This window comes from Anolis carolinensis, chromosome 1 (genome assembly GCF_035594765.1).
Source record: "Anolis carolinensis isolate JA03-04 chromosome 1, rAnoCar3.1.pri, whole genome shotgun sequence".
NCBI lineage: Eukaryota > Metazoa > Chordata > Lepidosauria > Squamata > Dactyloidae > Anolis > Anolis carolinensis.
This window is the reverse complement of record NC_085841.1, coordinates 285,638,342-285,652,071: the sequence shown is the minus strand read 5'-3', so window position 1 is coordinate 285,652,071 and position 13,730 is coordinate 285,638,342.

Genomic DNA, 13,730 nt, shown 5'->3' with positions numbered 1-13,730 from the left:
TTCTAGCCTCAAAGGTGGCCCCTTTCCCAGCTACCAAGGTAGACCCGATAGTGGATGCTGTGGTGCCTCCCAAATCTAATTAAAATTTTTAACATTCCACAGAAAGTGACAGGTGTCTGTCTAGTCACTTTTCCCCACCCAAAAGTCAATCATAGATCCAACCTCCCCTTTCAAGTCTTCCAAGAACAAAACATTCCCTTTAACAGAAAGGTGAACTCAATTTACCCAGTACAAATCGGGCCTTCATACGTATGATCTGCCCTGTAGAATTTGGGCTGTATCTTCAGCTCTGTGGAATTCCAGCTCTGTGGAATTCGGGCTATATGTGAAGAATGTCAGCAACTGCCATGTGGCATCGGATACTTTAACTTGCCGTTATCATTACACTGTGCAAATTCAATATGATTAGGATTCACATCTTCATGCCACTGAAGGTGATCTCCATCTTATATAATTTAGGCCCTATTAAAAGAATGTGAGGATGAACAATAAAATGAGATCAGCCTACTTGGGATTCCCATCTACTCACCACTGAAGGTGAGGTAAAAGAACATCATCCTTGTAAAATTCAGGCCAAATGAAAAGAATGTCATGATGAGTAGTAGATTAACACACACATCCCTCCGTCCCCAATGTGTGGCACTGCAGTCTTCAACTTACAATTATTCTTACACAGTGCGAGGTCGGTCTGGTTGGGATTCCCACCTACCCACCACTGAAGGCAGTAAAAAATGGTGAAGGACCATAAAATCCATGCTCCAGGCCACATACCTCTATCACCCAGAAATCATTTTGAGCATACAAGATCTAGACTTTACTCTTTAAAAGACCCAGATTATTCCCTCCAAGATGAACAATTAAAATATCTGGAGGAGGACCCCATCTTTTTTAGAAAAAAAAGGAGGAAAGTACCACACCATTCAATCATAGCCAGTTACTGACACCCCACTGTGACTGGTTGCAGATGAGGGCCTTCTCTTGGACTGAACTGCACCTGAAAACTAAGCAAAATAGAACAAACAAAGCAAGAACCATTTAACATGCCCTGGTATCAAGCAGATGTATCTTTTAAAGGCCATAGCAGAACACTGTCCAATATTCTGGATATTTTGGCATCAAGGCTTATTATTCCAGTGGTCAAAGCTGCCCAGGTTCTGAAGAAATGTGTGCCAATTCATAGCCATTAACACATAAAGCATTAAGACTCTTGAAGGTAACAGCCCAATCTTAATATTTAGTAAGGTTGGGAAGCAAAAGTGGCAAAACAACCACCCTGGCATAGGGCTTCTACTCATTGCATTACTTTTTAATGTTCTTACAGGGTAAAGTTCAACTTTCATACATTCCTGCATCAATATGTACTTATCTTTTGGTCCATCTTTGACCACCACATTAAAAGGACCTCTGCATGCTCAGATAACCAAATTTTCATGAATTCTGTGGTGAGACTGGCACACCTCATATCTCATAAAGATGCCTTAAAAATGCTTTATGGAACTACTCAGCAGGCAAAATGGAGGTGACCAATGATCTCTTGAAATTCCTGTAGAGTGGTTTTTCTGCATTCAGAGAAAACCATCAGTTTAACTTTCGATAGCTCCAGCTTATCCCTTGGAGCATTGAGCCAAAGTATCAACTTTGATGCCCAAAAAGATAAGCATGCTGCTAGGGCACTTTATTTTCTCATAGGCCAAGAGGATACCCAACTTACCAGCCAGATCCCAGAAGCAGTGCATGAGACCGAAACTTTGTGCAGAACCTGCTTCCCCAATATATAATGCCCACTACCAAGGTCAATCCCAACCGCCCGGTTACATCACAAAATAACTTTGCTGCCACCAATCTACGACCACACAATTTATTCTTCCCTGTCCCACTGGCTCACCGACCACCAGAGTCAGTTCACAGAGCCACACAAAAATGAAGGGAATCTCTGACTTAAAGGATGATGGCTGTTATGCAGGCAGGCCTCCTTCCTATATTGATGCACATAAAGACACACTGAATACCTGTAGTGAAGTATAAACAGATTTGTGAAGTTTATTTGACCTAGAACAAGAAGGTTGCTCAGATATTAGAAGAAGTTCAGACACGTAATGGTTTCAGAAGATTATCGAGCTGTTTCCTTAAAAGAAAATGGTTCCTTAACTTGTCTTCAGAAGAACTATGTTCACTCACAGGAGAACTAATCGGGCTTTTCCAAAACCCTTCGGTCATCCCTTCTGGAGGCTCCTAATATAAGCCTTCTGTCCCTTAGAGGCTATCCAAAATGTAGCACTTCTCCTCAAAGGCTATTTTTATTTCATGCCTCACAGAGGTTCTTTTCTCTCACTTCCAAACACTTCCTTTCTCCTCCTCAGACTCCTCTCCATCTCTCCCGATTATCTCTCTTTCCCTGGTGCCTTCTACTTTCTGTAGCTAGGCAACACTTTCTAACTCCCCCACCAATCAGGCACCACTACAATAAAATGAGCAGGCTGTTTCCTCTTCCTTTAGTTTGGATTGGGCCTTTTCTCCAAGGGCCTAGAACTTTTCCTACACACTAGCCTGACAAAGTAATCCCATTCAGTTACACTCACTCTCAAAGAAAAAACCCAACAATTCAAAATTCTATGGGTGGACAGAGAGTAAACAAAGTGCAGACTTCACTAGCTTGGCACCAGGGTCTTTCCATTGTACCTGCCGAACTGCAGCATCAAACAAAGTATAACAGATCGAACACAATGGAGTGGCATCATTAACTGAATCTCCTTTGGGATAAAAGATGAGGTGAATGAGCCAAAATTCTCCTGGAGCCAACAGGGAAGCTCACAAACTGGGAGCAGATAAACTGCAAAAGGGCCAACTACCTTTCCTTCTGAAACTTCTTTGCTAATTTTATTGCACAAAAAAGGAAACAGGAAATACCCAAATGGGACTCAATTTCCCTCAATTAATCCTTTTACCTCAGGCAACAGCCAATGTTGCTGCCATCTTCACGCACGTTAAAAAAAGGATGAGTAGCTATTTTCAGTTGTACTTGTCTGTTATAAAGGTGTTAAAGATGAAGAAAAACAGGGGTTCAAACACAATTTCTAGTGACCAGATGGATGAATCTGATAATTTAAATTATTCTAACATTAGTGGATGTTTTTTTAAAAAATGTTATTTTTATTCCTAATTAGAAGAAATTTGAAAAAGTAAACTCTGAATACAAATGAATAATAAAAATTCACACCCCAACCTATGTAGTTAGATCTGGCAACCCTCCCAAAATTAGTTTCTTATGAATAAACGTTTAAGAAACTAAATAATTTTCTTTTCAACTCTTCCATATCATGTTATGATATTGAAAACCCTCCTCATGCATTACCACAATGAATTAGAGTAAGACATAAATCCACTAATGTGCAATTAATCACTAAAGAACCAAAAGACATCTGGGCTTATATTCTGCAACATTTCTCAGACTCTGCTTTCTGAATGCAAATGTAAAAAAGGATGAGTACATACATGGGAAGAAGGCCCACAGAATGACATAACCTGATTAGGAATGAGTCATGTCCATCCTTGAGCAATTTCAGTGGATAAGTCTTCAATTGCTAAGCTTCTACCATACTAGCCTTGAATTGATTAAAACCTCTCCATTGTCAAGTTGACCGACCAGGGATGCTATAGATGTGGATATTGTTTGAGTTTCAAAACACCTTGACATATTTTTCTCAAATGGTACATTCTGCATTATGCTGATTTATTGGTAATGAAGTGTGCAATCATTATGCGTTACAGTTGCCATGAGCATGAAAATTCACATAAGTTTGAGCCACAAATGTTAAAAAATGTTAAGCGTGTTTTTAAAGTAGATCATCCTGCCATGCAACATTTATATCTGTTGAAATTTGAATGAGCCCAAATTGAGGAGTGTTGGGTTGTTGTGTGTTTTCCGGGCTGTATGGCCATGTTCCAGAAGTATTCTCTCCTGACGTTTCGCCCATATCTATGGAAGGCATCCTCAGAGGTTGTGAGGTATATGTGAGGAGGGTTGCTTTATACCCTTTGCTACTGGGTGATTACAAATATCTTCACCGTTATTCTGCTCACAGGGTGGCCAAGCCTTTACTCATGGGATTTCCACCAACAAGACAGGAGTATAACTGCACTCTCCATCTAACGTTCTTAAGTAACTCATAGACAGAGGCATACTAGCTATGTGTGATGACTCATGGGCCTGGTAGTCCTGCTTATGACACTGTAATGCCTGATGATGAAGAAAACTTGGGTTTTTTACCTTCCCAGTCTGAACTGGAATCTTCCCAGCCAGATCTTTCCCAGGCAGATCTGGGAACCTTGCACCTGCAAGAGAGTTGTGACCCAGAAGTATGTCAAACAAATCCGGAGCCCACTTCCCCTGTGTTCTCCCGCCATGAGTTTTGTAAACAACAGAGAGGTTTGGAAGCTGCTTCGCGCAGGAGTGCGAGGATAGCAGCCAAGAATTCAGCCAATTAAGTCTGCTTTTTCGTGAGAATCCTTAAGGAGTCAAACATCTGGTCTCAAAGATTAGCTTTCGTTTCTGGTTCCCAGAGAACTGCTTCGGCGGGAAAGTTAGACTCTATATAGGTGATTTACCCGCGAAGTAACTTCGCGGAGTCAATTCGTCAACCTCCGGAGCGAGTTGTGTCTGGACAGCGCGCTCCGTTTCAAGCCTCGCTCCTGCTCAAGCCTTGCCCTGCTTTCCAGCCTTCGCTCCTGTTTCTGCCTTTGTTTACCTACGGACCTTGCTTGTTTCCCAGGACTAAACATTGCCTTGTATCACGGATTTTACCAAGTTTTTCCACGGACCTTGTTCTTGTTCCTTGTTACCTTGTTCCACGTTTTAAGCCTTGTTTCAAGTATCAAGTTATTTCCTAGCCTTGCTCAAGTTTATGGACTAAAGGACCTTGTCATCTCCCCTCACTTTGCCTGGCAAAGTGAGTGTTTCGGTTATTGGATTACAACTTTGAACCTTAATATTTCATATTGGACATCGTTTTTTGGACTAATTTAGACCTTTCCTGAAAGGTCTGCTTTTGGACTATTTCATATACTTGCTTTTATTAACTTTATATATTCCTTCAATAAAGATATTAGATAGATTCTGGCCTCTGTGTTTGGTTATTGGTGCCTTTGCAGCCTGGGTCCTGACAGTTTGACTCCGCCACCCATAAGCACCAATTAACCAAGGCCAGAATGTCGACCGGAGCCGCGCCGGCTGGGCAGCCGCTCAGCTACACCATCAGCAAAGATGAAGTGGATCGCATCCGTGACAGACTCAACGCGCAGGATGGAGAAATAAAAGGATTGAGGGAGCGCGGAGTCCGCCTCCCGGCCATGGCGTTGCCAACTAAGTTTTCTGGAGAAGCTTCCAAGGTCCAAGTTTTCCGCCGCCAGTGCCAGGCTTACCTAGAGGCCCGTGCCGCCGAGTTTCCCCAAGAAGACATCAAGGTGGCGTGGGTTTACAGCCTTCTAGACGGACCAGCGGCCAGCTGGGCGACGGCCCTATTCGATCAAGCCTCTTCCCACCTAAGAACAGCGCAACGCTTCTTGGATCACCTTAAGGAGACCTGGGGAATCGAGGACAATTTGGAGGCAGCCGGCCATAAACTCCGGCGCCTCTTTCAAGGAGACAGACCCATGTCTCAGTACATAGCTGAGTTCCGAGTGCTGGCCCACAGCACCGGCTGGAACGATGTAGCCCTCAGGGGACAATTTCGGGAGGGTCTCAACATTGAAATGCTGGAAGAAATCTCCAAGGTGGACCCTCCCCAGTCCCTCGAAGCACTCATTGACCAATGTTTACGGGCTGAAGTCTTGATTGCCAACAGGAAACAATGGGTACGTGGTCAGAGCGGTAGAGCTGGGGCAAAACCCCCCGCTCCCGCCAGAGTCCAGCCGCGTCCAGTGTGGAGACCCCCACCACCAACCCCATACCCCAGAGGGAGCGAGGAGGTGCCGATGCAGTTGGGCAACGTGCGACCCAGGTTAGATGCCGCCGAGAAGGCCCGTCGCCAACGCTTAAATCTCTGCTGGTATTGCGGAAATGGGGGCCACTTCGCCAGAGAGTGTCCAGCCAAAGGGAAGCCCGCCGCCCGTCTTGCGGCGGCGTCCTCCACGGAGACGAAGGCGTCTGAGGCGGCTGGCACACAGCCGGCGGGGGAAGCCAACGACCGGGCGTAGAGAGGCTCGCCAACCCGGTCAGAAAACCCATTCAAGAGCCGCCAACCGGGGTCCTGTTCCTTCTAGTGGTCACCTTATGGTCAGCAAAAAGGGGACCCGTCATGATCCACGCCATGATAGACTCCGGAGCCACCAACAACTTCATTGACAGAGAGTATGCCGACTCTCTGGGATTACAATATCATGACTTCAAGAATGCCCGTGTGGTGCAAGCCATAGACGGCCGCCCCCTCAAGACGGGGCCCGTAAGCCAGTGGTCAGAACCCACCAGGATGTGGATAAGGGAACATATGGAAGAGATTTCTTTCTTTGTTACCGAGGTTCCCCATTTCCCTGTGATTTTGGGAATCCCGTGGCTGACTCTCCACGACCCAAGCATCTCCTGGTCCAACAGAGAACTACAGTTTGCTTCAAAGTACTGCCAAAACCATTGCCTCGTAGCCAAGGTCTGCCATGCCACAGAGACCGAGCCCATCATCACCCTGCCCAAGAAGTACTCCGAGTATTGGGATGTATTCAATGAAAAAGAAGCCGAGAAATTACCCCCACATAGACCTTATGACTGTGCCATTGACTTGGTGGAGGGGGCCCCGATCCCGCGAGGGCACCTATACTCCCTGACTGAACCGGAGCAAGAAGCTCTCAGGGAATTCATAGAGACAAACCTTCGCAAGGGATTCATCAGACCCTCTCAATCCCCAGCCGCCTCCCCAGTGATGTTTGTGAAGAAGAAGTCAGGGGAATTACGCTTGGTGGTGGACTACAGAGCATTGAACAATATCACCAAGCGGAACAGTTATCCCCTGCCCTTAATCTCGGATCTACTGGACCGACTTCGAGGAGCCAAGGTCTACACCAAGCTGGATCTTCGAGGGGCTTATAATCTAGTTCGCATCAGAGAAGGGGACGAGTGGAAGACTGCCTTTCAGACTAAATTCGGATTATTCGAGTCCCGAGTTATGAATTATGGATTATGCGGAGCCCCCGCAACGTTCCAGCATTTTGTCAATGATATTTTTCAGGACTATCTAGATCGGTTCTTGATAATCTACCTGGACGATTTTTTGGTGTTTTCTAGATCACAATCAGAACATGAGAACCACGTCAAAATGGTGTTACAACGTTTGCGAGATCATGGACTTTATGCCAAGTTGGAAAAATGCGCTTTCGATCTACAAGAGGTAGATTTCCTTGGTTACCGTATCTCGCCTCTAGGGCTCTCCATGGATCCAGCCAAGGTTTCAGCAGTATTGGAATGGCGGGCGCCAACTAACAAGAAAGAGGTGCAGCGTTTCTTGGGGTTCGCGAACTATTACCGCAAGTTCATTCCAGATTTTGCCCGCTGGTCTGACCCAATCACTAGCTGCATCCGTGGAAAACAGCCCTTCCGCTGGACTGATCAAGCAGAGAAAGGGTTCCAGCAACTAAAGAAATTATTCACGTCCCAGCCAATTCTACAGCACCCAGATCCTGGAACCCCTTTTGTTGTGCAAGCGGACGCCTCGGATGTGGCAATTGGGGCTGTACTCTTACAACCGGTGGGAGACCACCTTCATCCCTGTGCCTTTTACTCCCGTCAACTAACCACACCAGAGAGAAATTACACCATTTGGGAAAAGGAACTACTGGCCATAAAGGCAGCCTTTGAAACTTGGAGACATTGGCTAGAAGGGGCCAAATTTCCCATTGAAGTCCACACTGATCATCGAAATCTAGAACATCTAAGAACTGCCCGCAAACTAAATCAGAGGCAGCAACGTTGGGCTTTATTCTTTGAACGTTTCAACTTCCAGATCCATTATGTGACCCCAGCCCAAACCAAGCAAGCAGACGCCCTGTCACGTAAACCGGAATACGCTGCAGGACGCAAGGAGACCTTTGAATCCCAACTACTACAACCCGAGAACTTTGCCACTCTCACAGTGGGGAACACCAAATCCACTCCCATTGGTTCAACTTCCTCTACTCCAGGACCCATCTGTGCTCAAGAAATCAGGGCTAGTCAGCAAGCAGATGCCTGGGCGCAGGACCAACTTCGTCAAGGTCTGCATTTTCCCTTTTCGCTTAAAGATGGACTGCTTTGCTATAGAAATCATGTTTATATCCCACCCGGACCGGGCAGGGAAAAAGCGCTTCGTCTGTGTCATGACTGCAAACCAGCAGGGCATTTCGGACTATTTAAAACCATGCATCTGATCCTAAGGGATTTTTGGTGGCCCAAGATCCGCAAAGATGTGGAAAAATATGTCAACACCTGCCCAGTATGCCAGCGCTCCAAGATAAGAAGGGAGAAACCCTCAGGGCTTCTACATCCCCTTCCTACCCCATCTCGCCCATGGGAAATAATTTCTGCGGATTTCATCACTGACCTACCACCTTCCTGTGGATTCACCACGATCCTAGTGGTGGTGGACCTTTTCACCAAGTTAGCCCATTTCATACCCTGTGAAGGTCTCCCCACGGCCAAAGAGACTGCAGATCTATTCCTTCAACATGTTTTCAGACTACATGGATTGCCCAAGAGTTTAGTCACAGACCGTGGATCTCAATTCACCTCTCGTTTTTGGAAGGCACTACAAAAACTATTGGGCATAGACTCTCGCTTATCTTCAGCTCATCATCCTCAAACAGATGGGCAAACGGAGCGCACCAATGCCACCTTGGAGCAGTATCTTCGCTGTTATGTAAACTACCAACAGGACAATTGGGCTTCTCTGTTACCACTGTCAGAGTTTGCTTATAACAATGGAGTTCAAGCTTCTACAAAAGAAACGCCGTTCTTTGCAAACTACGGCTTCCACCCACGTTTCTTTCCCCCTGTCATTGAAACTTCAGAAGTTCCCGCAGCAGAGGATTGGCTGCAGGAACTCACAGCGGTACAACAACTTTTGCTCCAGCAACTGGACCAAGCCAAGGAGGACTATAAACGCCACGCTGACAAACATTGCCAGCCGGGCCCCGAAATCAAGGTAGGAGATCGGGTTTTTCTGTCCACTCGCTTTCTGCCCTCCCACCGCCCTTGCCGGAAGTTAGATGCCCGTTTCATTGGCCCTTATCCAGTGGTGGCGCAATTAAACCCCGTGACTTTCAAACTCCAACTTCCGCGTTCAATGCGCATCCACCCAGTGTTTCACCGTTCCCTGCTCCTTCCGGCGGATGGTGTGCGTCCTGATACAGACCAACCGGCTCCCCCTCCTGTTTTGATGAATGGGGAGGAGGAGTTCGAGGTTGAGGACATTTTAGATTCTCGCTTTCACCGCCGCCGCCTGCAATATCTCATTGACTGGGTGGGTTTTGGCCCTGAGGAGCGCTCTTGGGAAGACGCCTCCACAGTTCACGCTCCTGATCTAACCCGTCGCTTTCATCAGACCTATCCCACCAAACCGCGGCCTCGCGCTTCGGGGAGAGAGTCCCAGCTTGGGAGGGGCCCTGAGGAGGGGGATAGTGTGATGACTCATGGGCCTGGTAGTCCTGCTTATGACACTGTAATGCCTGATGATGAAGAAAACTTGGGTTTTTTACCTTCCCAGTCTGAACTGGAATCTTCCCAGCCAGATCTTTCCCAGGCAGATCTGGGAACCTTGCACCTGCAAGAGAGTTGTGACCCAGAAGTATGTCAAACAAATCCGGAGCCCACTTCCCCTGTGTTCTCCCGCCATGAGTTTTGTAAACAACAGAGAGGTTTGGAAGCTGCTTCGCGCAGGAGTGCGAGGATAGCAGCCAAGAATTCAGCCAATTAAGTCTGCTTTTTCGTGAGAATCCTTAAGGAGTCAAACATCTGGTCTCAAAGATTAGCTTTCGTTTCTGGTTCCCAGAGAACTGCTTCGGCGGGAAAGTTAGACTCTATATAGGTGATTTACCCGCGAAGTAACTTCGCGGAGTCAATTCGTCAACCTCCGGAGCGAGTTGTGTCTGGACAGCGCGCTCCGTTTCAAGCCTCGCTCCTGCTCAAGCCTTGCCCTGCTTTCCAGCCTTCGCTCCTGTTTCTGCCTTTGTTTACCTACGGACCTTGCTTGTTTCCCAGGACTAAACATTGCCTTGTATCACGGATTTTACCAAGTTTTTCCACGGACCTTGTTCTTGTTCCTTGTTACCTTGTTCCACGTTTTAAGCCTTGTTTCAAGTATCAAGTTATTTCCTAGCCTTGCTCAAGTTTATGGACTAAAGGACCTTGTCATCTCCCCTCACTTTGCCTGGCAAAGTGAGTGTTTCGGTTATTGGATTACAACTTTGAACCTTAATATTTCATATTGGACATCGTTTTTTGGACTAATTTAGACCTTTCCTGAAAGGTCTGCTTTTGGACTATTTCATATACTTGCTTTTATTAACTTTATATATTCCTTCAATAAAGATATTAGATAGATTCTGGCCTCTGTGTTTGGTTATTGGTGCCTTTGCAGCCTGGGTCCTGACACTATGAGACAGAAATGATATCTATCTTCATCTTCCATGAATTTTTCCAATTCTCTTTTAAAGCCATTCAGTTTGACAACTCTAACTGAAGCTTCTGGCAGTGAATTCCACATTTGTGCTAATTGTAATAGTGCTTCCTTTTATCTTTCTTGAATATTTCACCATTTAGCTTTAGTGGATGATCGCAGGTTTTAATATTATGGAAAAAAATGAAAAGCTTTTTTTCTGTCTAAGAATGCTGTGAAAGAACACCACACATAATTATATATACTACATGAAACCCCTTGCACACACCTGTTTTGTAACCTAAACATTCACAAATATAGCCTTTCCTTATAGGACAACTGTTTGGACCATTGCTTTTTTGGGTTGCCTTATTCTGAATCTTTTCAAGTACTACTGTCATTTTTTTTAAAGGATGATATACAGCATTCCAATATGAAATTTGCATTTTTAAAGCTGTTGAATATTATATTGACACTTCCATTGAGATATCTCCTACAGCCTCTCAGACCATTATTTTGGCCACTGATATCACATGAGATGTGAAATCAATGTGAAGTTGGAATTCTTTCCCCTCAATATGCACTAGATTTGAGCCTGAATAAGTTTGAACGAAAATTATTTGTCGTTTTCGGTAGGTCATTTTGTTTAATATTCGAAAGCAGAATGGGGAGGAGGGAGATGAAAAGCCTGGCAAAATGGAGAGAGCCAGATTTTATCAGTTCTGGAGAAAATTAATACCTGAGGCAAGGATCTGCAGCGTTCCCTGGCAGAAGCAGCATCCTCCATTTTTTTCTTGGAAAGTTCCCACCTCCTCTAGAGAAGGCCTTGGGAACTCACTTTCCCAGCAGCACTTGCATGCCTTATGCATTGAAAACCTCCTCTCTGAGCATGATGGGAGTTGAAGTTATTCTCTCTTTGCCCAATCAGCAAAAAGGAGGGGGCAGTTATTTCCATTCCTTCGGTGCTGACCTGGCAGGCAGCACATGGCAAGAATGTGGTGAGGAATGAGCACCCCGTGAAGAAGGCCGAGGAGGCTGCACGAAGGGAGCAGCAGCAGCAAGAGCATCAGGATGTTCCTTCACTGTGGTCCTGTGGCTGTGATGTTGTGTGGGTTCTGTATGGTAGGCATGGCTTTATTCCTTGTCAGATTTAATTGAGAAAGTTTAAAAAAATTGGCTGGGCACCAAAGAAGACCCCCAAGGCTTTGGAGGACAAGGAGGACGAGCCCCACAGAGGGGGCCTTGTGGGGGAGGGAACGAGCATTGTAGCCAATGGCCAGAATATTTGCTGGATGAAAACAGCAAAACCCCTCCCCTTCTAAGTAACTTCCTGGTAAACAGAATGAGGGGTAAGCCGACAAGGACCCCAAAACGGCATGCCTTTTGGCCGAATAGCACACCTCTAATATGCACACACAGAGAGAGAGACACACACACTATGTATGTGTTTGTGTGTAATAACATACAATTCAACTTTATTTCTAAAAAAGTAAAGAAATACAATACCAAACATTTTTCATCTATTTCTAGTTGCAAAGGCATTATTCATGCCTTTCCTCTCTTCTGTGATTGTGCTGTGGTGTACAACAGTACCATCACAGGTTCATTATCATCTGTACTCTGGGAGGGAGACTACCAGAGAGCAAGATAGGAGATCATCATTTCTGAAACTCAGCCATGCATTCACTAATGATTAATTATTATTAACTTTGTGGCAATGTGAATTATATATGCCAAAAATCAACAGTCCTTCTAGTTTCTTCGCTATTTCCAGCAGGGGAGTTGCTTGTTGACTGAAAAAAATAGCACAAGAGAAGGAACAAACAGAAGAAGACAACATGTGGATTGTCGATTTTCACCTGTCAGCAAGTCTCAAGTCAACACAAAAAGGAAACAGCTGTCAAGGAGTTATATGGGGAGAGGGTATTCATTTTACTCACACCTAATTGCATCTCAAAGGTGGATCTTTGTGTGCAATTGTAGAGGCTTTCTGAAGTTCAATCATTTTCTTCCAGTGTCTAGGCACTGGGAAAAATGTGTTATGGAAGGTTTTCTTCATATTTTTAATTCAGGAAAGCTGTCTTTGGCCACTATAATTATTGAAAATGAAAATATCTTTGCTTTCTTGCTTCAAAATGTAGTCATGGTAATGTCCCATGACCTCAGATCTACAAGTATAGCATTATGAAGTGACTAGAAGCATTTGCAAATATATGCAACCTGTTCCTTTTAGGCATATTCATTATGAATACATCCACAATCTCCCTTCAGGAGTGAAGGGAAAAATATCCTTCCTGAGAATCATTCATAAGAGTGCCTCAAAAAACGCATTAATGATGAAATGAGCCTTCTCCATCAGATATTAATGTATAATACTACTGCAGATTACATTCCTGAAAGGAAATCCAGCATGCAACGTGGGGCTCAATTGGCTTGATAAAAACAGTGTTTCACACTCCTAGAAATTTGTTGGAAGAAAATATTCACCTTGCCTCAAGCATCCACACATTTGGAGTGCCTACAGGTTCTTTATGTGAAATAAATTTCTCACAAAACAATGTGCAGTTGTGAAAAGGTGAATGGCTCACACAAACATCATTGAAAATAATACACAGAAAAAAGAAATGTAACCTTTCACAAATTACGTAAACTGCATCAATGCATGCACAGGTTAGAGGATATTAAAAATTGTACATAATGAACGCCAAAAAGAGAAACATTCTCACAACCCAATGTGAAAGAAGAACTGAAAAAAATGCAAATGAGATTGTGAGAAACCTAGCAAACTTGAGATGGGAGTACATGCACATATGGTAAAATTAATGCAGTTTGAAACCACTTTAACTGCCATGGCTATGTGCCATAGAATCATGAAAGTTGCAGCTTGATGAGGCATCAACACTCTGCTAGAGAAGGCTAAAAACCTTATAAAACTACAATTACCATGATTCCACACAGCAAACTGTACTGCACTTCCATTATGCAGAGCCAATTTTTGGCCTGTTTTATGGTTTCCATTGACATGTGCTGATGTGCATTAAGAGCTTTCTTTTGAACCTTCCTCTGACTTTGCTTATGTCAGTTTAAAGTCCTTTGACTGTTCTGCGGTGTTCTTTT